Below are 23,965 nucleotides of genomic sequence, written 5' to 3'. Positions count from 1 at the left end.
TGGTGATAGTACCCTGCATTAGCCACCAAGTTCCCAACAGTTCATCATAGTTGCAACAGTCTATTCAAACCTTTAAAATAATGACAATCTGCTAATAACAAAGATATTCAAATTTTAATTTTGCATGAAGTAATTATGTGCCCTATCAGAACTAATATTTTATTACTTCATGCATCTCAATTTCTTTTGTTATTTCAATGAAAATAAACAAAATGCAATTCTATAAAAAATCTGAATTTCTCATCGGATTTATGTTTAATAATAAACTTTCTTTTAACTTTTGCTGACATCTTTTCAATTAATACTTTAAAACAAAAAAACCCTTTTATTTTGATGTTCTAGATCTGTGAGCTACCCTAACAACATGCACATGTGGTAGCATGGCCGAGCAGTCTAAGGCGCTGGATTAAGGCTCCAGTCTCTTTGGAGGTGTGGGTGCAAATCTCACTACTGCCATCTTTATTATACAAAGAGTAGGGCAGTTATTAATGGCAAAGTGATTCTTTTTTTCCATTAGATAGGATATTACCCAACTGAAGTTGGTTGGTGGAAGATTCCTATAGCTACTCAACAGTTCATCATTGTTACAAGAGACTTCCCAAACGTTTTCAAAATGTTATCTTCTAAGAGTAAAGATGAGCCAAAATTAAGTTGGCATGAAGTAATTAGAAGTAATATCATAACTAATATTTAATTACTGAGTGGTCTTATCATACAATTAGAGATGGAAATGTTGGCAACGTGACTAATTGGTATAAATTGATGGATTTATATTCCGATTTCTCTATCTTTCCTATCTTTCTGGATTTTAATCTCACAGCTGTCTATTTTAGGCATTTCAATAGTACTTCAAAGTTATTTGGATACATCAGTTGCACTAAATGAAGGAAATCTGAAGACAAATATAATCATTACTTGTTAAATGTACCTGGATTCTTTTACATTTTATCTCTGCTTTTCCTGACTTTGGGTAAAGTTTTGAATGACATTCCAGATATGAGAGTTAAAATATTTTAAAGTGTACAGCAGGTTGTAGGATGACAGAGCTATTCAAGCTGCTGGAATCAAATCCCACTGCTGCCATATTTATTCTCCAAGGCGAAGATCCAGTGATATATATCAAAGTGTATTCCTAAAGTAGATAAGGTATAAAAGAAGCTAAATTTGGTTGGTGGAAGCACACCATAAGCTGTCACATGCAGTAGCTCAAAACAAGTTATCATGGTTTTAATAGTTTTCTCAAACCTTTTTTAGAACTATCTAAATTGTATTGTTGCTCTCAAAAAGTGGCTTTGAATATCTCTGCGATCTACATTATGCATCTAGCAAGCATCTCAATTTTTGAATATGTCAGTTAAAACAAACAAAAAGTAACTGAGAAAATTAAAAAATCAGTTCTCATCAATATTACCAAGTATAACATGGATGTTTTTACCTTTCATTGAATTCTTGTATTAGCGTATTGTTTATCATTTCATGGACTTTTAACATGACACTTCTTTCCAAGTGTCGCTTTAAAACAAAATTAAACATTTAATTTGCAGCAATCTTAATTAAATGAAAGATCTGTGAGATAAGAACTCCATGTGCGCCAGTGGTAGCATGGCCGAGCGGTCTAAGGCGCTGGATTTAGGCTCCAGTCTCTTCGGAGGCGTGGGTTCAAATCCCACAGCTGCCAATCTTATTTTCCAAAGAATTGATTTTTGATCAGATATTAACCAACTGAAAAAGGTTGGTGATAGTACCCTGCATTAGCCACCAAGTTCCCAACAGTTCATCATAGTTGCAACAGTCTTCTCAAACCTTTAAAATAATGATATCTGCTAACAATAAAGATATTCAAATTTTAATTTTGCATGAAGTAATTATGTGCCCTATCAGAACTAATATTTTATTACTTCATGCATCTCAATTTCTTTTGTTATTTCAATGAAAATAAACAAAATGCAATTCAATAAAAAATCTGAATTTCTCATCGGATTTATGTTTAATAATGAACTTTCTTTTAACCTTTGCTGACATCTTTTCAATTAATTCTTTAAAACAAAAAAACCCTTTAATTTTGATGTTCTAGATCTGTGAGCTACCCTAACAACATGCACATGTGGTAGCATGGCCGAGCAGTCTAAAGTGCTGGATTAAGGCTCCAGTCTCTTTGGAGGCGTGGGTGCAAATCTCACTACTGCCATCTTTATTATACAAAGAGTAGGGCAGTTATTGATGGCAAAGTGATTCTTTTTTTCCATTAGATAGGATATTACCCAGCTGAAGTTGGTTGGTGGAAGATTCCTATAGCTACTCAACAGTTCATCATTGTTACAAGAGACTTCCCAAACGTTTTAAAAATGTTATCTGCTAAGAGTAAAGATGAGCTAAAATTAAGTTGGCATGAATTAATTAGAACTAATATCATAACTAATATTTAATTACTGAGTGGTCTTATCATACAATTAGAGATGGAAATGTTGGCAACGTGACTCATTGGTATAAATTGATGGATTTATATTCCGAATTCTCTATCTTTCCTATCTCTCTGGATTTTAATCTCACAGCTGTCTATTTTAGGCATTTGAATAATACTTAAAAGTTATTTGGATACATCAGTTGCACTAAATGAAGGAAAATTGAAGACAAATATAATCATTACTTGTTAAATGTACCTGGCTTCTTTTGCATTTTATCTCAGCTTTTCCTGACTTTGGGTAAAGTTTTGAATGACATTCCAGATATGAGAGCTAAAATATTTTAAAGTGTTAAGCGGGTTGTAGGATGACAGAGCTATTCAAGCTGCTGGAATCAAATCCCACTGCTGCCATATTTATTCTCCAATGAGAAGATCCAGTGATATATATCAAAGTGTATTCCTAAAGTAGATAAGGTATAAAAGAAGCTAAATTTGGTTGGTGGAAGCACACCATAAGCTGTCACATGCAGTAGCTCAAAACAAGTTATCATGGTTTTAATAGTTTTCTCAAACCTTTTTTAGAACTATCTAAATTGTATTGTTGCTCTCAAAAAGTGGCTTTGAATATCTCTGCGATCTACATTATGCATCTAGCAAGCATCTCAATTTTTGAATATGTCAGTTAAAACAAACAAAAAGTAACTGAGAAAATTAAAAAATCAGTTCTCATCAATATTACCAAGTAAAACATGGATGTTTTTACCTTTCATTGAAATCTTGTATTAGCGAATTGTTTTTCATTTCATAGACTTTTAACATGAAACTTCTTTCCAAGTGTCGCTTTAAAACAAAATTAAACATTTAATTTGCAGCAATCTTAATTACATGAAAGATCTGTGAGATAAGAACTCCATGTGTGCCAGTGGTAGCATGGCCGAGCGGTCTAAGGCGCTGGATTTAGGCTCCAGTCTCTTCGGAGGTGTGGGTTCAAATCCCACTGCTGCCAATCTTATTTTCCAAAGAATTGATTTTAGATCAGATATTAACCAACTGAAAAAGGTTGGTGATAGTACCCTGCATTAGCCACCAAGTTCCCAACAGTTCATCATAGTTGCAACAGTCTATTCAAACCTTTAAAATAATGACAATCTGCTAATAACAAAGATATTCAAATTTTAATTTTGCATGAAGTAATTATGTGCCCTATCAGAACTAATATTTTATTACTTCATGCATCTCAATTTCTTTTGTTATTTCAATGAAAATAAACAAAATGCAATTCTATAAAAAATCTGAATTTCTCATCGGATTTATGTTTAATAATAAACTTTCTTTTAACTTTTGCTCACATCTTTTCAATTAATACTTTAAAACAAAAAACCCTTTTATTTTGATGTTCTAGATCTGTGAGCTACCCTAACAACATGCACATGTGGTAGCATGGCCGAGCAGTCTAAAGCGCTGGATTAAGGCTCCAGTCTCTTTGGAGGCGTGGGTGCAAATCTCACTACTGCCATCTTTATAATACAAAGAGTAGGGCAGTTATTGATGGCAAAGTGATTCTTTTTTTCCATTAGATAGGATATTACCCAACTGAAGTTGGTTGGTGGAAGATTCCTATAGCTACTCAACAGTTAATCATTGTTACAAGAGACTTCCCAAACGTTTTAAAAATGTTTTCTGCTAAGAGTAAAGATGAGCCAAAATTAAGTTGGCATGAATTAATTAGAAGTAATATCATAACTAATATTTAATTACTGAGTGGTCTTATCATACAATTAGAGATGGAAATGTTGGCAACGTGACTCATTGGTATAAATTGATGGATTTATATTCCAATTTCTCTATCTTTCCTATCTCTCTGGATTTTAATCTCACAGCTGTCTATTTTAGGCATTTGAATAATACTTAAAAGTTATTTGGATACATCAGTTGCACTAAATGAAGGAAAATTGAAGACAAATATAATCATTACTTGTTAAATGTACCTGGCTTCTTTTGCATTTTATCTCAGCTTTTCCTGACTTTGGGTAAAGTTTTGAATGACATTCCAGATATGAGAGCTAAAATATTTTAAAGTGTTAAGCGGGTTGTAGGATGACAGAGCTATTCAAGCTGCTGGAATCAAATCCCACTGCTGCCATATTTATTCTCCAAGGAGAAGATCCAGCGATATATATCAAAGTGCTTTCCTAAAGTAGATAAGGTATAAAAGAAGCTAAATTTGGTTAGTGGAAGCAAACCATAAGCTGTCACATGCAGTAGCTCAAAACAAGTTATCATGGTTTTAATAGTTTTCTCAAACCTTTTTTAGAACTATCTAAAATGTATTGTTGCTCTCAAAAAGTGGCTTTGAATATCTCTGCGATCTACATTATGCATCTAGCAAGCATCTCAATTTTTGAATATGTCAGTTAAAACAAACAAAAAGTAACTGAGAAAATTAAAAAATCAGTTCTCATCAATATTACCAAGTAAAACATGGATGTTTTTACCTTTCATTGAAATCTTGTATTAGCGAATTGTTTTTCATTTCATAGACTTTTAACATGAAACTTCTTTCCAAGTGTCGCTTTAAAACAAAATTAAACATTTAATTTAGAGCAATCTTAATTACATGAAAGATCTGTGAGATAAGAACTCCATGTGTGCCAGTGGTAGCATGGCCGAGCGGTCTAAGGCGCTGGATTTAGGCTCCAGTCTCTTCGGAGGCGTGGGTTCAAATCCAACTGCTGCCAATCTTATTTTCCAAAGAATTGATTTTAGATCAGATATTAACCAACTGAAAAAGGTTGGTGATAGTACCCTGCATTAGCCACCAAGTTCCCAACAGTTCATCATAGTTGCAACAGTCTATTCAAACCTTTAAAATAATGACAATCTGCTAATAACAAAGATATTCAAATTTTAATTTTGCATGAAGTAATTATGTGCCCTATCAGAACTAATATTTTATTACTTCATGCATCTCAATTTCTTTTGTTATTTCAATGAAAATAAACAAAATGCAATTCTATAAAAAATCTGAATTTCTCATCGGATTTATGTTTAATAATAAACTTTCTTTTAACTTTTGCTCACATCTTTTCAATTAATACTTTAAAACAAAAAACCCTTTTATTTTGATGTTCTAGATCTGTGAGCTACCCTAACAACATGCACATGTGGTAGCATGGCCGAGCAGTCTAAAGCGCTGGATTAAGGCTCCAGTCTCTTTGGAGGCGTGGGTGCAAATCTCACTACTGCCATCTTTATTATACAAAGAGTAGGGCAGTTATTGATGGCAAAGTGATTCTTTTTTTCCATTAGATAGGATATTACCCAACTGAAGTTGGTTGGTGGAAGATTCCTATAGCTACTCAACAGTTAATCATTGTTACAAGAGACTTCCCAAACGTTTTAAAAATGTTTTCTGCTAAGAGTAAAGATGAGCCAAAATTAAGTTGGCATGAATTAATTAGAAGTAATATCATAACTAATATTTAATTACTGAGTGGTCTTATCATACAATTAGAGATGGAAATGTTGGCAACGTGACTCATTGGTATAAATTGATGGATTTATATTCCAATTTCTCTATCTTTCCTATCTCTCTGGATTTTAATCTCACAGCTGTCTATTTTAGGCATTTGAATAATACTTAAAAGTTATTTGGATACATCAGTTGCACTAAATGAAGGAAAATTGAAGACAAATATAATCATTACTTGTTAAATGTACCTGGCTTCTTTTGCATTTTATCTCAGCTTTTCCTGACTTTGGGTAAAGTTTTGAATGACATTCCAGATATGAGAGCTAAAATATTTTAAAGTGTTAAGCGGGTTGTAGGATGACAGAGCTATTCAAGCTGCTGGAATCAAATCCCACTGCTGCCATATTTATTCTCCAAGGAGAAGATCCAGCGATATATATCAAAGTGCTTTCCTAAAGTAGATAAGGTATAAAAGAAGCTAAATTTGGTTAGTGGAAGCAAACCATAAGCTGTCACATGCAGTAGCTCAAAACAAGTTATCATGGTTTTAATAGTTTTCTCAAACCTTTTTTAGAACTATCTAAAATGTATTGTTGCTCTCAAAAAGTGGCTTTGAATATCTCTGCGATCTACATTATGCATCTAGCAAGCATCTCAATTTTTGAATATGTCAGTTAAAACAAACAAAAAGTAACTGAGAAAATTAAAAAATCAGTTCTCATCAATATTACCAAGTAAAACATGGATGTTTTTACCTTTCATTGAAATCTTGTATTAGCGAATTGTTTTTCATTTCATAGACTTTTAACATGAAACTTCTTTCCAAGTGTCGCTTTAAAACAAAATTAAACATTTAATTTAGAGCAATCTTAATTACATGAAAGATCTGTGAGATAAGAACTCCATGTGTGCCAGTGGTAGCATGGCCGAGCGGTCTAAGGCGCTGGATTTAGGCTCCAGTCTCTTCGGAGGCGTGGGTTCAAATCCAACTGCTGCCAATCTTATTTTCCAAAGAATTGATTTTAGATCAGATATTAACCAACTGAAAAAGGTTGGTGATAGTACCCTGCATTAGCCACCAAGTTCCCAACAGTTCATCATAGTTGCAACAGTCTATTCAAACCTTTAAAATAATGACAATCTGCTAATAACAAAGATATTCAAATTTTAATTTTGCATGAAGTAATTATGTGCCCTATCAGAACTAATATTTTATTACTTCATGCATCTCAATTTCTTTTGTTATTTCAATGAAAATAAACAAAATGCAATTCTATAAAAAATCTGAATTTCTCATCGGATTTATGTTTAATAATAAACTTTCTTTTAACTTTTGCTGACATCTTTTCAATTAATACTTTAAAACAAAAAAACCCTTTTATTTTGATGTTCTAGATCTGTGAGCTACCCTAACAACATGCACATGTGGTAGCATGGCCGAGCAGTCTAAGGCGCTGGATTAAGGCTCCAGTCTCTTTGGAGGTGTGGGTGCAAATCTCACTACTGCCATCTTTATTATACAAAGAGTAGGGCAGTTATTAATGGCAAAGTGATTCTTTTTTTCCATTAGATAGGATATTACCCAACTGAAGTTGGTTGGTGGAAGATTCCTATAGCTACTCAACAGTTCATCATTGTTACAAGAGACTTCCCAAACGTTTTCAAAATGTTATCTTCTAAGAGTAAAGATGAGCCAAAATTTAGTTGGCATGAAGTAATTAGAAGTAATATCATAACTAATATTTAATTACTGAGTGGTCTTATCATACAATTAGAGATGGAAATGTTGGCAACGTGACTAATTGGTATAAATTGATGGATTTATATTCCGATTTCTCTATCTTTCCTATCTTTCTGGATTTTAATCTCACAGCTGTCTATCTTAGGCATTTCAATAGTACTTCAAAGTTATTTGGATACATCAGTTGCACTAAATGAAGGAAATCTGAAGACAAATATAATTATTACTTGTTAAATGTACCTGGCTTCTTTTACATTTTATCTCTGCTTTTCCTGACTTTGGGTAAAGTTTTGAATGACATTCCAGATATGAGAGTTAAAATATTTTAAAGTGTACAGCAGGTTGTAGGATGACAGAGCTATTCAAGCTGCTGGAATCAAATCCCACTGCTGCCATATTTATTCTCCAAGGCGAAGATCCAGTGATATATATCAAAGTGTATTCCTAAAGTAGATAAGGTATAAAAGAAGCTAAATTTGGTTGGTGGAAGCACACCATAAGCTGTCACATGCAGTAGCTCAAAACAAGTTATCATGGTTTTAATAGTTTTCTCAAACCTTTTTTAGAACTATCTAAATTGTATTGTTGCTCTCAAAAAGTGGCTTTGAATATCTCTGCGATCTACATTATGCATCTAGCAAGCATCTCAATTTTTGAATATGTCAGTTAAAACAAACAAAAAGTAACTGAGAAAATAAAAAAATCAGTTCTCATCAATATTACCAAGTATAACATGGATGTTTTTACCTTTCATTGAATTCTTGTATTAGCGTATTGTTTATCATTTCATAGACTTTTAACATGACACTTCTTTCCAAGTGTCGCTTTAAAACAAAATTAAACATTTAATTTGCAGCAATCTTAATTAAATGAAAGATCTGTGAGATAAGAGCTCCATGTGCGCCAGTGGTAGCATGGCCGAGCGGTCTAAGGCGCTGGATTTAGGCTCCAGTCTCTTCGGAGGCGTGGGTTCAAATCCCACAGCTGCCAATCTTATTTTCCAAAGAATTGATTTTTGATCAGATATTAACCAACTGAAAAAGGTTGGTGATAGTACCCTGCATTAGCCACCAAGTTCCCAACAGTTCATCATAGTTGCAACAGTCTTCTCAAACCTTTAAAATAATGATATCTGCTAACAATAAAGATATTCAAATTTTAATTTTGCATGAAGTAATTATGTGCCCTATCAGAACTAATATTTTATTACTTCATGCATCTCAATTTCTTTTGTTATTTCAATGAAAATAAACAAAATGCAATTCAATAAAAAAATCTGAATTTCTCATCGGATTTATGTTTAATAATGAACTTTCTTTTAACCTTTGCTGACATCTTTTCAATTAATACTTTAAAACAAAAAAACCCTTTAATTTTGATGTTCTAGATCTGTGAGCTACCCTAACAACATGCACATGTGGTAGCATGGCCGAGCAGTCTAAAGCGCTGGATTAAGGCTCCAGTCTCTTTGGAGGCGTGGGTGCAAATCTCACTACTGCCATCTTTATTATACAAAGAGTAGGGCAGTTATTGATGGCAAAGTGATTCTTTTTTTCCATTAGATAGGATATTACCCAACTGAAGTTGGTTGGTGGAAGATTCCTATAGCTACTCAACAGTTCATCATTGTTACAAGAGACTTCCCAAACGTTTTAAAAATGTTATCTGCTAAGAGTAAAGATGAGCTAAAATTAAGTTGGCATGAATTAATTAGAACTAATATCATAACTAATATTTAATTACTGAGTGGTCTTATCATACAATTAGAGATGGAAATGTTGGCAACGTGACTCATTGGTATAAATTGATGGATTTATATTCCGATTTCTCTATCTTTCCTATCTCTCTGGATTTTAATCTCACAGCTGTCTTTTTTAGGCATTTGAATAATAGTTAAAAGTTATTTGGATACATCAGTTTCACTAAATGAAGGAAAATTGAAGACAAATATAATCATTACTTGTTAAATATACCTGGCTTCTTTTGCATTTTATCTCAGCTTTTCCTGACTTTGGGTAAAGTTTTGAATGACATTCCAGATATGAGAGCTAAAATATTTTAAAGTGTTAAGCGGGTTGTAGGATGACAGAGCTATTCAAGCTGCTGGAATCAAATCCCACTGCTGCCATATTTATTCTCCAATGAGAAGATCCTGTGATATATATCAAAGTGTATTCCTAAAGTAGATAAGGTATAAAAGAAGCTAAATTTGGTTGGTGGAAGCACACCATAAGCTGTCACATGCAGTAGCTCAAAACAAGTTATCATGGTTTTAATAGTTTTCTCAAACCTTTTTTAGAACTATCTAAATTGTATTGTTGCTCTCAAAAAGTGGCTTTGAATATCTCTGCGATCTACATTATGCATCAAGCAAGCATCTCAATTTTTGAATATGTCAGTTAAAACAAACAAAAAGTAACTGAGAAAATTAAAAAATCAGTTCTCATCAATATTACCAAGTAAAACAAGGATGTTTTACCTTTCATTGAATTCTTGTATTAGCGTATTGTTTATCATTTCATAGACTTTTAACATGACACTTCTTTCCAAGTGTGGCTTTAAAACAAAATTAAACATTTAGTTTGCAGCAATCTTAATTAAATGAAAGATCTGTGAGATAAGATCTCCATGTGTGCCAGTGGTAGCATGGCCGAGCGGTCTAAGGCGCTGGATGTTGGTTCCAGTCTCTTCGGAGATGTGGGTTTAAATCCCACAGCTGCCAATCTTATTTTCCAAAGAATTGATTTTTGATCAGATATTAACCAACTGAAAAAGGTTGGTGATAGTACCCTGTATTAGCCACCAAGTTCCCAACAGTTCATCATAGTTGCAACAGTCTTCTCAAACCTTTAAAATAATGATATCTGCTAACAATAAAGATATTCAAATTTTAAATTTGCATGAAGTAATTATGTGCCCAATCAGAACTAATATTTTATTACTTCATGCATCTCAATTTCTTTTGTTATTTCAATGAAAATAAACAAAATGCAATTCAATAAAAAATCTGAATTTCTCATCGGATTTATGTTTAATAATGAACTTTCTTTTAACCTTTGCTGACATCTTTTCAATTAATACTTTAAAACAAAAAAACCCTTTAATTTTGATGTTCTAGATCTGTGAGCTACCCTAACAACATGCACATGTGGTAGCATGGCCGAGCAGTCTAAAGCGCTGGATTAAGGCTCCAGTCTCTTTGGAGGCATGGGTGCAAATCTCACTACTGCCATCTTTATTATACAAAGAGTAGGGCAGTTATTGATGGCAAAGTGATTCTTTTTTTCCATTAGATAGGATATTACCCAACTGAAGTTGGTTGGTGGAAGATTCCTATAGCTACTCAACAGTTAATCATTGTTACAAGAGACTTCCCAAACGTTTTAAAAATGTTTTCTGCTAAGAGTAAAGATGAGCCAAAATTAAGTTGGCATGAATTAATTAGAAGTAATATCATAACTAATATTTAATTACTGAGTGGTCTTATCATACAATTAGAGATGGAAATGTTGGCAACGTGACTCATTGGTATAAATTGATGGATTTATATTCCGATTTCTCTATCTTTCCTATCTCTCTGGATTTTAATCTCACAGCTGTCTATTTTAGGCATTTGAATAATACTTAAAAGTTATTTGGATACATCAGTTGCACTAAATGAAGGAAAATTGAAGACAAATATAATCATTACTTGTTAAATGTACCTGGCTTCTTTTGCATTTTATCTCAGCTTTTCCTGACTTTGGGTAAAGTTTTGAATGACATTCCAGATATGAGAGCTAAAATATTTTAAAGTGTTAAGCGGGTTGTAGGATGACAGAGCTATTCAAGCTGCTGGAATCAAATCCCACTGCTGCCATATTTATTCTCCAAGGAGAAGATCCAGCGATATATATCAAAGTGCTTTCCTAAAGTAGATAAGGTATAAAAGAAGCTTAATTTGGTTAGTGGAAGCAAACCATAAGCTGTCACATGCAGTAGCTCAAAACAAGTTATCATGGTTTTAATAGTTTTCTCAAACCTTTTTTAGAACTATCTAAAATGTATTGTTGCTCTCAAAAAGTGGCTTTGAATATCTCTGCGATCTACATTATGCATCTAGCAAGCATCTCAATTTTTGAATATGTCAGTTAAAACAAACAAAAAGTAACTGAGAAAATTAAAAAATCAGTTCTCATCAATATTACCAAGTAAAACATGGATGTTTTTACCTTTCATTGAAATCTTGTATTAGCGAATTGTTTTTCATTTCATAGACTTTTAACATGAAACTTCTTTCCAAGTGTCGCTTTAAAACAAAATTAAACATTTAATTTAGAGCAATCTTAATTACATGAAAGATCTGTGAGATAAGAACTCCATGTGTGCCAGTGGTAGCATGGCCGAGCGGTCTAAGGCGCTGGATTTAGGCTCCAGTCTCTTCGGAGGCGTGGGTTCAAATCCAACTGCTGCCAATCTTATTTTCCAAAGAATTGATTTTAGATCAGATATTAACCAACTGAAAAAGGTTGGTGATAGTACCCTGCATTAGCCACCAAGTTCCCAACAGTTCATCATAGTTGCAACAGTCTATTCAAACCTTTAAAATAATGACAATCTGCTAATAACAAAGATATTCAAATTTTAATTTTGCATGAAGTAATTATGTGCCCTATCAGAACTAATATTTTATTACTTCATGCATCTCAATTTCTTTTGTTATTTCAATGAAAATAAACAAAATGCAATTCTATAAAAAATCTGAATTTCTCATCGGATTTATGTTTAATAATAAACTTTCTTTTAACTTTTGCTGACATCTTTTCAATTAATACTTTAAAACAAAAAAACCCTTTTATTTTGATGTTCTAGATCTGTGAGCTACCCTAACAACATGCACATGTGGTAGCATGGCCGAGCAGTCTAAGGCGCTGGATTAAGGCTCCAGTCTCTTTGGAGGTGTGGGTGCAAATCTCACTACTGCCATCTTTATTATACAAAGAGTAGGGCAGTTATTAATGGCAAAGTGATTCTTTTTTTCCATTAGATAGGATATTACCCAACTGAAGTTGGTTGGTGGAAGATTCCTATAGCTACTCAACAGTTCATCATTGTTACAAGAGACTTCCCAAACGTTTTCAAAATGTTATCTTCTAAGAGTAAAGATGAGCCAAAATTAAGTTGGCATGAAGTAATTAGAAGTAATATCATAACTAATATTTAATTACTGAGTGGTCTTATCATACAATTAGAGATGGAAATGTTGGCAACGTGACTAATTGGTATAAATTGATGGATTTATATTCCGATTTCTCTATCTTTCCTATCTTTCTGGATTTTAATCTCACAGCTGTCTATCTTAGGCATTTCAATAGTACTTCAAAGTTATTTGGATACATCAGTTGCACTAAATGAAGGAAATCTGAAGACAAATATAATTATTACTTGTTAAATGTACCTGGCTTCTTTTACATTTTATCTCTGCTTTTCCTGACTTTGGGTAAAGTTTTGAATGACATTCCAGATATGAGAGTTAAAATATTTTAAAGTGTACAGCAGGTTGTAGGATGACAGAGCTATTCAAGCTGCTGGAATCAAATCCCACTGCTGCCATATTTATTCTCCAAGGCGAAGATCCAGTGATATATATCAAAGTGTATTCCTAAAGTAGATAAGGTATAAAAGAAGCTAAATTTGGTTGGTGGAAGCACACCATAAGCTGTCACATGCAGTAGCTCAAAACAAGTTATCATGGTTTTAATAGTTTTCTCAAACCTTTTTTAGAACTATCTAAATTGTATTGTTGCTCTCAAAAAGTGGCTTTGAATATCTCTGCGATCTACATTATGCATCTAGCAAGCATCTCAATTTTTGAATATGTCAGTTAAAACAAACAAAAAGTAACTGAGAAAATAAAAAAATCAGTTCTCATCAATATTACCAAGTATAACATGGATGTTTTTACCTTTCATTGAATTCTTGTATTAGCGTATTGTTTATCATTTCATAGACTTTTAACATGACACTTCTTTCCAAGTGTCGCTTTAAAACAAAATTAAACATTTAATTTGCAGCAATCTTAATTAAATGAAAGATCTGTGAGATAAGAGCTCCATGTGCGCCAGTGGTAGCATGGCCGAGCGGTCTAAGGCGCTGGATTTAGGCTCCAGTCTCTTCGGAGGCGTGGGTTCAAATCCCACAGCTGCCAATCTTATTTTCCAAAGAATTGATTTTTGATCAGATATTAACCAACTGAAAAAGGTTGGTGATAGTACCCTGCATTAGCCACCAAGTTCCCAACAGTTCATCATAGTTGCAACAGTCTTCTCAAACCTTTAAAATAATGATATCTGCTAACAATAAAGATATTCAAATTTTAATTTTGCATGAAGTAATTATGTGCCCTATCAGAACTAATATTTTATTACTTCATGCATCTCAATTTCTTTTGTTATTTCAATGAAAATAAACAAAATGCAATTCAATAAAAAAATCTGAATTTCTCATCGGATTTATGTTTAATAATGAACTTTCTTTTAACCTTTGCTGACATCTTTTCAATTAATACTTTAAAACAAAAAAACCCTTTAATTTTGATGTTCTAGATCTGTGAGCTACCCTAACAACATGCACATGTGGTAGCATGGCCGAGCAGTCTAAAGCGCTGGATTAAGGCTCCAGTCTCTTTGGAGGCGTGGGTGCAAATCTCACTACTGCCATCTTTATTATACAAAGAGTAGGGCAGTTATTGATGGCAAAGTGATTCTTTTTTTCCATTAGATAGGATATTACCCAACTGAAGTTGGTTGGTGGAAGATTCCTATAGCTACTCAACAGTTCATCATTGTTACAAGAGACTTCCCAAACGTTTTAAAAATGTTATCTGCTAAGAGTAAAGATGAGCTAAAATTAAGTTGGCATGAATTAATTAGAACTAATATCATAACTAATATTTAATTACTGAGTGGTCTTATCATACAATTAGAGATGGAAATGTTGGCAACGTGACTCATTGGTATAAATTGATGGATTTATATTCCGATTTCTCTATCTTTCCTATCTCTCTGGATTTTAATCTCACAGCTGTCTTTTTTAGGCATTTGAATAATAGTTAAAAGTTATTTGGATACATCAGTTTCACTAAATGAAGGAAAATTGAAGACAAATATAATCATTACTTGTTAAATATACCTGGCTTCTTTTGCATTTTATCTCAGCTTTTCCTGACTTTGGGTAAAGTTTTGAATGACATTCCAGATATGAGAGCTAAAATATTTTAAAGTGTTAAGCGGGTTGTAGGATGACAGAGCTATTCAAGCTGCTGGAATCAAATCCCACTGCTGCCATATTTATTCTCCAATGAGAAGATCCTGTGATATATATCAAAGTGTATTCCTAAAGTAGATAAGGTATAAAAGAAGCTAAATTTGGTTGGTGGAAGCACACCATAAGCTGTCACATGCAGTAGCTCAAAACAAGTTATCATGGTTTTAATAGTTTTCTCAAACCTTTTTTAGAACTATCTAAATTGTATTGTTGCTCTCAAAAAGTGGCTTTGAATATCTCTGCGATCTACATTATGCATCAAGCAAGCATCTCAATTTTTGAATATGTCAGTTAAAACAAACAAAAAGTAACTGAGAAAATTAAAAAATCAGTTCTCATCAATATTACCAAGTAAAACAAGGATGTTTTACCTTTCATTGAATTCTTGTATTAGCGTATTGTTTATCATTTCATAGACTTTTAACATGACACTTCTTTCCAAGTGTGGCTTTAAAACAAAATTAAACATTTAGTTTGCAGCAATCTTAATTAAATGAAAGATCTGTGAGATAAGATCTCCATGTGTGCCAGTGGTAGCATGGCCGAGCGGTCTAAGGCGCTGGATGTTGGTTCCAGTCTCTTCGGAGATGTGGGTTTAAATCCCACAGCTGCCAATCTTATTTTCCAAAGAATTGATTTTTGATCAGATATTAACCAACTGAAAAAGGTTGGTGATAGTACCCTGTATTAGCCACCAAGTTCCCAACAGTTCATCATAGTTGCAACAGTCTTCTCAAACCTTTAAAATAATGATATCTGCTAACAATAAAGATATTCAAATTTTAAATTTGCATGAAGTAATTATGTGCCCAATCAGAACTAATATTTTATTACTTCATGCATCTCAATTTCTTTTGTTATTTCAATGAAAATAAACAAAATGCAATTCAATAAAAAATCTGAATTTCTCATCGGATTTATGTTTAATAATGAACTTTCTTTTAACCTTTGCTGACATCTTTTCAATTAATACTTTAAAACAAAAAAACCCTTTAATTTTGATGTTCTAGATCTGTGAGCTACCCTAACAACATGCACATGTGGTAGCATGGCCGAGCAGTCTAAAGCGCTGGATTAAGGCTCCAGTCTCTTTGGAGGCATGGGTGCAAATCTCACTACTGCCATCTTTATTATACAAAGAGTAGGGCAGTTATTGATGGCAAAGTGATTCTTTTTTTCCATTAGATAGGATATTACCCAACTGAAGTTGGTTGGTGGAAGATTCCTATAGCTACTCAACAGTTAATCATTGTTACAAGAGACTTCCCAAACGTTTTAAAAATGTTTTCTGCTAAGAGTAAAGATGAGCCAAAATTAAGTTGGCATGAATTAATTAGAAGTAATATCATAACTAATATTTAATTACTGAGTGGTCTTATCATACAATTAGAGATGGAAATGTTGGCAACGTGACTCATTGGTATAAATTGATGGATTTATATTCCGATTTCTCTATCTTTCCTATCTCTCTGGATTTTAATCTCACAGCTGTCTATTTTAGGCATTTGAATAATACTTAAAAGTTATTTGGATACATCAGTTGCACTAAATGAAGGAAAATTGAAGACAAATATAATCATTACTTGTTAAATGTACCTGGCTTCTTTTGCATTTTATCTCAGCTTTTCCTGACTTTGGGTAAAGTTTTGAATGACATTCCAGATATGAGAGCTAAAGTATTTTAAAGTGTTAAGCGGGTTGTAGGATGACAGAGCTATTCAAGCTGCTGGAATCAAATCCCACTGCTGCCATATTTATTCTCCAAGGAGAAGATCCAGCGATATATATCAAAGTGCTTTCCTAAAGTAGATAAGGTATAAAAGAAGCTTAATTTGGTTAGTGGAAGCAAACCATAAGCTGTCACATGCAGTAGCTCAAAACAAGTTATCATGGTTTTAATAGTTTTCTCAAACCTTTTTTAGAACTATCTAAAATGTATTGTTGCTCTCAAAAAGTGGCTTTGAATATCTCTGCGATCTACATTATGCATCTAGCAAGCATCTCAATTTTAGAATATGTCAGTTAAAACAAACAAAAAGTAACTGAGAAAATTAAAAAATCAGTTCTCATCAATATTACCAAGTAAAACATGGATGTTTTTACCTTTCATTGAATTCTTGTATTAGCGAATTGTTTTTCATTTCATAGACTTTTAACATGAAACTTCTTTCCAAGTGTCGCTTTAAAACAAAATTAAACATTTAATTTAGAGCAATCTTAATTACATGAAAGATCTGTGAGATAAGAACTCCATGTGTGCCAGTGGTAGCATGGCCGAGCGGTCTAAGGCGCTTGATCGGAGGCGTGGGTTCAAATCCCACTGCTGCCAATCTTATTTTCCAAAGAATTGATTTTAGATCAGATATTAACCAACTGAAAAAGGTTGGTGATAGTACCCTGCATTAGCCACCAAGTTCCCAACAGTTCATCATAGTTGCAACAGTCTATTCAAACCTTTAAAATAATGACATCTGCTAACAATAAAAGTTATTCAAATATTAATTTTCCATGAAGTAATTATGTGCCCTATCAGAACTAATATTTTATTACTTCATGCATCTCAATTTCTTTTGTTATTTCAATGAAAATAAACAAAATGCAATTAAAAAAAAAATCTGAATTTCACATCGGATTTATGTTTAATAATGAACTTTCTTTTAACCTTTGCTGACATCTTGTCAATTAATACTTTAAAACAAAAAAACCCTTTAATTTTAATGTTCTAGATCTGTGAGCTACCCTAACAACATGCACATGTGGTAGCATGGCCGAGCAGTCTAAGCGCTGGATTAAGGCTCCAGTCTCTTTGGAGGCATGGGTGCAAATCTCACTACTGCCATTTTTATTATACATAGAGTAGGGCAGTTATTGATGGCAAAGTGATTCTTTTTTTCCATTAGATAGGATATTACCCAGCTGAAGTTGGTTGGTGGAAGATTCCTATAGCTACTCAACAGTTCATCATTGTTACAAGAGACTTCCCAAACGTTTTAAAAATGTTATCTGCTAAGAGTAAAGATGAGCCAAAATTAAGTTGGCATGAATTAATTAGAAGTAATATCATAACTAATATTTAATTACTGAGTGGTCTTATCATACAATTAGAGATGGAAATGTTGGCAACGTGACTCATTGGTATAAATTGATGGATTTATATTCCGATTTCTCTATCTTTCCTATCTCTCTGGATTTTAATCTCACAGCTGTCTATTTTAGGCATTTGAATAATACTTAAAAGTTATTTGGATACATCAGTTGCACTAAATGAAGGAAATTTGAAGACAAATATAATCATTACTTGTTAAATGTACCTGGCTTCTTTTGCATTTTATCTCAGCTTTTCCTGACTTTGAGTAAAGTTTTGAATGACATTCCAGATATGAGAGCTAAAATATTTTAAAGTGTTAAGCAGGTTGTAGGATGACAGAGCTATTCAAGCTGCTGGAATCAAATCCCACTGCTGCCATATTTATTCTCCAAGGAGAAGATCCAGTGAAATATATCAAAGTGCTTTCCTAAAGTAGATAAGGTATAAAAGAAGCTAAATTTGGTTAATGGAAGCACACCATAAGCTGTCACATGCAGTAGCTCAAAACAAGTTATCATGGTTTTAATAGTTTTCTCAAACCTTTTTTAGAACTATCTAAAATGTATTGTTGCTCTCAAAAAGTGGCTTTGAATATCTCTGCGATCTACATTATGCATCTAGCAAGCATCTCAATTTTTGAATATGTCAGTTAAAACAAACAAAAAGTAACTGAGAAAATTAAAAAATCAGTTCTCATCAATATTACCAAGTAAAATATGGATGTTTTTACCTTTCATTGAAATCTTGTATTAGCGAATTGTTTTTCATTTCATAGACTTTTAACATGACACTTCTTTCCAAGTGTCGCTTTAAAACAAAATTAAACATTTAATTTGCAGCAATCTTAATTATATGAAAGATCTGTGAGATAAGAACTCCATGTGTGCCAGTGGTAGCATGGCTGAGCGTTCTAAGGCGCTGGATTTAGGTTCAAATCCTACTGCTGCCAATCTTATTTTCCAAAGAATTGATTTTTCATCAGATATTAATCAACTGAAAAAGGTTGGTGATAGTACCCTGCATTAGCCACCAAGTTCCCAACAGTTCATCATAGTTGCAACAGTCTTCTCAAACCTTTAAAATAATGATATCTGCTAACAATAAAAGTTATTCAAATATTAATTTTGCATGAAGTAATTATGTGCCCTATCAGAACTAATATTTTATTACTTCATGCATCTCAATTTCTTTTGTTATTTCAATGAAAATAAACAAAATGCAATTCTATAAAAAAATCTGAATTTCTTATCGGATTTATGTTTAATAATAAACTTTCTTTTAACTTTTGCTGACATCTTTTCAATTAATACTTTAAAACAAAAAAACCCTTTTATTTTGATGTTCTAGATCTGTGAGCTACCCTAACAACATGCACATGTGGTAGCATGGCCGAGCAGTCTAAGGCGCTGGATTAAGGCTCCAGTCTCTTTGGAGGTGTGGGTGCAAATCTCACTACTGCCATCTTTATTATACAAAGAGTAGGGCAGTTATTGATGGCAAAGTGATTCTTTTTTTTCCAGTAGATAGGATATTACCCAACTGAAGTTGGTTGGTGGAAGATTCCTATAGCTACTCAACAGTTCATCATTGTTACAAGAGACTTCCCAAACGTTTTAAAAATGTTATCTGCTAAGAGTAAAGATGAGCCAAAATTAAGTTGGCATGAAGTAATTAGAAGTAATATCATAACTAATATTTATTTACTGAGTGGTCTTATCATACAATTAGAGATGGAAATGTTGGCAACGTGACTCATTGGTATAAATTGATGGATTTATATTCCGATTTCTTTATCTTTCCTATCTTTCTGGATTTTAATCTCACAGCTGTCTATTTTAGGCATTTGAATAATACTTAAAAGTTATTTGGATACATCAGTTGCACTAAATGAAGGAAAATTGAAGACAAATATAATCATTACTTGTTAAATGTACCTGGCTTCTTTTGCATTTTATCTCAGCTTTTCCTGACTTTGGGTAAAGTTTTGAATGACATTCCAGATATGAGAGCTAAAGTATTTTAAAGTGTTAAGCGGGTTGTAGGATGACAGAGCTATTCAAGCTGCTGGAATCAAATCCCACTGCTGCCATATTTATTCTCCAAGGAGAAGATCCAGCGATATATATCAAAGTGCTTTCCTAAAGTAGATAAGGTATAAAAGAAGCTTAATTTGGTTAGTGGAAGCAAACCATAAGCTGTCACATGCAGTAGCTCAAAACAAGTTATCATGGTTTTAATAGTTTTCTCAAACCTTTTTTAGAACTATCTAAAATGTATTGTTGCTCTCAAAAAGTGGCTTTGAATATCTCTGCGATCTACATTATGCATCTAGCAAGCATCTCAATTTTAGAATATGTCAGTTAAAACAAACAAAAAGTAACTGAGAAAATTAAAAAATCAGTTCTCATCAATATTACCAAGTAAAACATGGATGTTTTTACCTTTCATTGAAATCTTGTATTAGCGAATTGTTTTTCATTTCATAGACTTTTAACATGAAACTTCTTTCCAAGTGTCGCTTTAAAACAAAATTAAACATTTAATTTAGAGCAATCTTAATTACATGAAAGATCTGTGAGATAAGAACTCCATGTGTGCCAGTGGTAGCATGGCCGAGCGGTCTAAGGCGCTTGATCGGAGGCGTGGGTTCAAATCCCACTGCTGCCAATCTTATTTTCCAAAGAATTGATTTTAGATCAGATATTAACCAACTGAAAAAGGTTGGTGAAAGTACCCTGCATTAGCCACCAAGTTCCCAACAGTTCATCATAGTTGCAACAGTCTATTCAAACCTTTAAAATAATGACATCTGCTAACAATAAAAGTTATTCAAATATTAATTTTCCATGAAGTAATTATGTGCCCTATCAGAACTAATATTTTATTACTTCATGCATCTCAATTTCTTTTGTTATTTCAATGAAAATAAACAAAATGCAATTAAAAAAAAAATCTGAATTTCACATCGGATTTATGTTTAATAATGAACTTTCTTTTAACCTTTGCTGACATCTTGTCAATTAATACTTTAAAACAAAAAAACCCTTTAATTTTAATGTTCTAGATCTGTGAGCTACCCTAACAACATGCACATGTGGTAGCATGGCCGAGCAGTCTAAGCGCTGGATTAAGGCTCCAGTCTCTTTGGAGGCATGGGTGCAAATCTCACTACTGCCATTTTTATTATACATAGAGTAGGGCAGTTATTGATGGCAAAGTGATTCTTTTTTTCCATTAGATAGGATATTACCCAGCTGAAGTTGGTTGGTGGAAGATTCCTATAGCTACTCAACAGTTCATCATTGTTACAAGAGACTTCCCAAACGTTTTAAAAATTTTATCTGCTAAGAGTAAAGATGAGCCAAAATTAAGTTGGCATGAATTAATTAGAAGTAATATCATAACTAATATTTAATTACTGAGTGGTCTTATCATACAATTAGAGATGGAAATGTTGGCAACGTGACTCATTGGTATAAATTGATGGATTTATATTCCGATTTCTCTATCTTTCCTATCTCTCTGGATTTTAATCTCACAGCTGTCTATTTTAGGCATTTGAATAATACTTAAAAGTTATTTGGATACATCAGTTGCACTAAATGAAGGAAATTTGAAGACAAATATAATCATTACTTGTTAAATGTACCTGGCTTCTTTTGCATTTTATCTCAGCTTTTCCTGACTTTGAGTAAAGTTTTGAATGACATTCCAGATATGAGAGTTAAAATATTTTAAAGTGTTAAGCAGGTTGTAGGATGACAGAGCTATTCAAGCTGCTGGAATCAAATCCCACTGCTGCCATATTTATTCTCCAAGGAGAAGATCCAGTGAAATATATCAAAGTGCTTTCCTAAAGTAGATAAGGTATAAAAGAAGCTAAATTTGGTTAATGGAAGCACACCATAAGCTGTCACATGCAGTAGCTCAAAACAAGTTATCATGGTTTTAATAGTTTTCTCAAACCTTTTTTAGAACTATCTAAAATGTATTGTTGCTCTCAAAAAGTGGCTTTGAATATCTCTGCGATCTACATTATGCATCTAGCAAGCATCTCAATTTTTGAATATGTCAGTTAAAACAAACAAAAAGTAACTGAGAAAATTAAAAAATCAGTTCTCATCAATATTACCAAGTAAAATATGGATGTTTTTACCTTTCATTGAAATCTTGTATTAGCGAATTGTTTTTCATTTCATAGACTTTTAACATGACACTTCTTTCCAAGTGTCGCTTTAAAACAAAATTAAACATTTAATTTGCAGCAATCTTAATTATATGAAAGATCTGTGAGATAAGAACTCCATGTGTGCCAGTGGTAGCATGGCTGAGCGTTCTAAGGCGCTGGATTTAGGTTCAAATCCTACTGCTGCCAATCTTATTTTCCAAAGAATTGATTTTTCATCAGATATTAATCAACTGAAAAAGGTTGGTGATAGTACCCTGCATTAGCCACCAAGTTCCCAACAGTTCATCATAGTTGCAACAGTCTTCTCAAACCTTTAAAATAATGATATCTGCTAACAATAAAAGTTATTCAAATATTAATTTTGCATGAAGTAATTATGTGCCCTATCAGAACTAATATTTTATTACTTCATGCATCTCAATTTCTTTTGTTATTTCAATGAAAATAAACAAAATGCAATTCTATAAAAAAATCTGAATTTCTTATCGGATTTATGTTTAATAATAAACTTTCTTTTAACTTTTGCTGACATCTTTTCAATTAATACTTTAAAACAAAAAAACCCTTTTATTTTGATGTTCTAGATCTGTGAGCTACCCTAACAACATGCACATGTGGTAGCATGGCCGAGCAGTCTAAGGCGCTGGATTAAGGCTCCAGTCTCTTTGGAGGTGTGGGTGCAAATCTCACTACTGCCATCTTTATTATACAAAGAGTAGGGCAGTTATTGATGGCAAAGTGATTCTTTTTTTTCCAGTAGATAGGATATTACCCAACTGAAGTTGGTTGGTGGAAGATTCCTATAGCTACTCAACAGTTCATCATTGTTACAAGAGACTTCCCAAACGTTTTAAAAATGTTATCTGCTAAGAGTAAAGATGAGCCAAAATTAAGTTGGCATGAAGTAATTAGAAGTAATATCATAACTAATATTTATTTACTGAGTGGTCTTATCATACAATTAGAGATGGAAATGTTGGCAACGTGACTCATTGGTATAAATTGATGGATTTATATTCCGATTTCTTTATCTTTCCTATCTTTCTGGATTTTAATCTCACAGCTGTCTATTTTAGGCATTTGAATAATACTTAAAAGTTATTTGGATACATCAGTTGCACTAAATGAAGGAAAATTGAAGACAAATATAATCATTACTTGTTAAATGTACCTGGCTTCTTTTGCATTTTATCTCAGCTTTTCCTGACTTTGGGTAAAGTTTTGAATGACATTCCAGATATGAGAGCTAAAATATTTTAAAGTGTTAAGCGGGTTGTAGGATGACAGAGCTATTCAAGCTGCTGGAATCAAATCCCACTGCTGCCATATTTATTCTCCAAGGAGAAGATCCAGTGACATATATCAAAGTGCTTTCCTAAAGTAGATAAGGTATAAAAGAAGCTAAATTTGGTTAGTGGAAGCACACCATAAGCTGTCACATGCAGTAGCTCAAAACAAGTTATCATGGTTTTAATAGTTTTCTCAAACCTTTTTTAGAACTATCTAAAATGTATTGTTGCTCTCAAAAAGTGGCTTTGAATATCTCTGCGATCTACATCATGCATCTAGCAAGCATCTCAATTTTTGAATATGTCAGTTAAAACAAACAAAAAGTAACTGAGAAAATTAAAAAATCAGTTCTCATCAATATTACCAAGTAAAACAAGGATGTTTTTACCTTTCATTGAAATCTTGTATTAGCGAATTGTTTTTCATTTCATAGGCTTTTAACATGAAACTTCTTTCCAAGTGTCGCTTTAAAACAA

At 32.9% G+C, this 23,965-nt stretch overlaps 7 non-coding genes across 7 annotated transcripts; all 7 read left to right on the top strand.

The window, feature by feature from the left end:
- Positions 1–1,596: 1,596 nt before the first annotated feature.
- On the top strand, positions 1,597–1,678 carry TRNAL-UAG (transfer RNA leucine (anticodon UAG)). Its single transcript has one exon. It is a non-coding gene; the product is annotated as a tRNA-Leu (tRNA).
- Positions 1,679–3,328: 1,650 nt separating this feature from the next.
- Positions 3,329–3,410, top strand: TRNAL-UAG (transfer RNA leucine (anticodon UAG)). Its single transcript has one exon. It is a non-coding gene; the product is annotated as a tRNA-Leu (tRNA).
- Positions 3,411–5,060: 1,650 nt separating this feature from the next.
- On the top strand, positions 5,061–5,142 carry TRNAL-UAG (transfer RNA leucine (anticodon UAG)). Its single transcript has one exon. It is a non-coding gene; the product is annotated as a tRNA-Leu (tRNA).
- Positions 5,143–6,792: 1,650 nt separating this feature from the next.
- TRNAL-UAG (transfer RNA leucine (anticodon UAG)) lies at positions 6,793–6,874 on the top strand. Its single transcript has one exon. It is a non-coding gene; the product is annotated as a tRNA-Leu (tRNA).
- Positions 6,875–8,525: 1,651 nt separating this feature from the next.
- TRNAL-UAG (transfer RNA leucine (anticodon UAG)) lies at positions 8,526–8,607 on the top strand. Its single transcript has one exon. It is a non-coding gene; the product is annotated as a tRNA-Leu (tRNA).
- A 3,382-nt stretch (positions 8,608–11,989) lies between these two features.
- Positions 11,990–12,071, top strand: TRNAL-UAG (transfer RNA leucine (anticodon UAG)). Its single transcript has one exon. It is a non-coding gene; the product is annotated as a tRNA-Leu (tRNA).
- Positions 12,072–13,722: 1,651 nt separating this feature from the next.
- Positions 13,723–13,804, top strand: TRNAL-UAG (transfer RNA leucine (anticodon UAG)). The gene has a single exon. It is a non-coding gene; the product is annotated as a tRNA-Leu (tRNA).
- The last annotated feature ends 10,161 nt before the right edge of the window (positions 13,805–23,965 follow it).

This window comes from Taudactylus pleione, unplaced genomic scaffold (genome assembly GCF_031769625.1).
Source record: "Taudactylus pleione unplaced genomic scaffold, aTauple2 ptg000016l, whole genome shotgun sequence".
NCBI lineage: Eukaryota > Metazoa > Chordata > Amphibia > Anura > Myobatrachidae > Taudactylus > Taudactylus pleione.
Note: the sequence above shows the minus strand (reverse complement) of the source record. Positions and strands in the feature narration are given on the sequence as shown.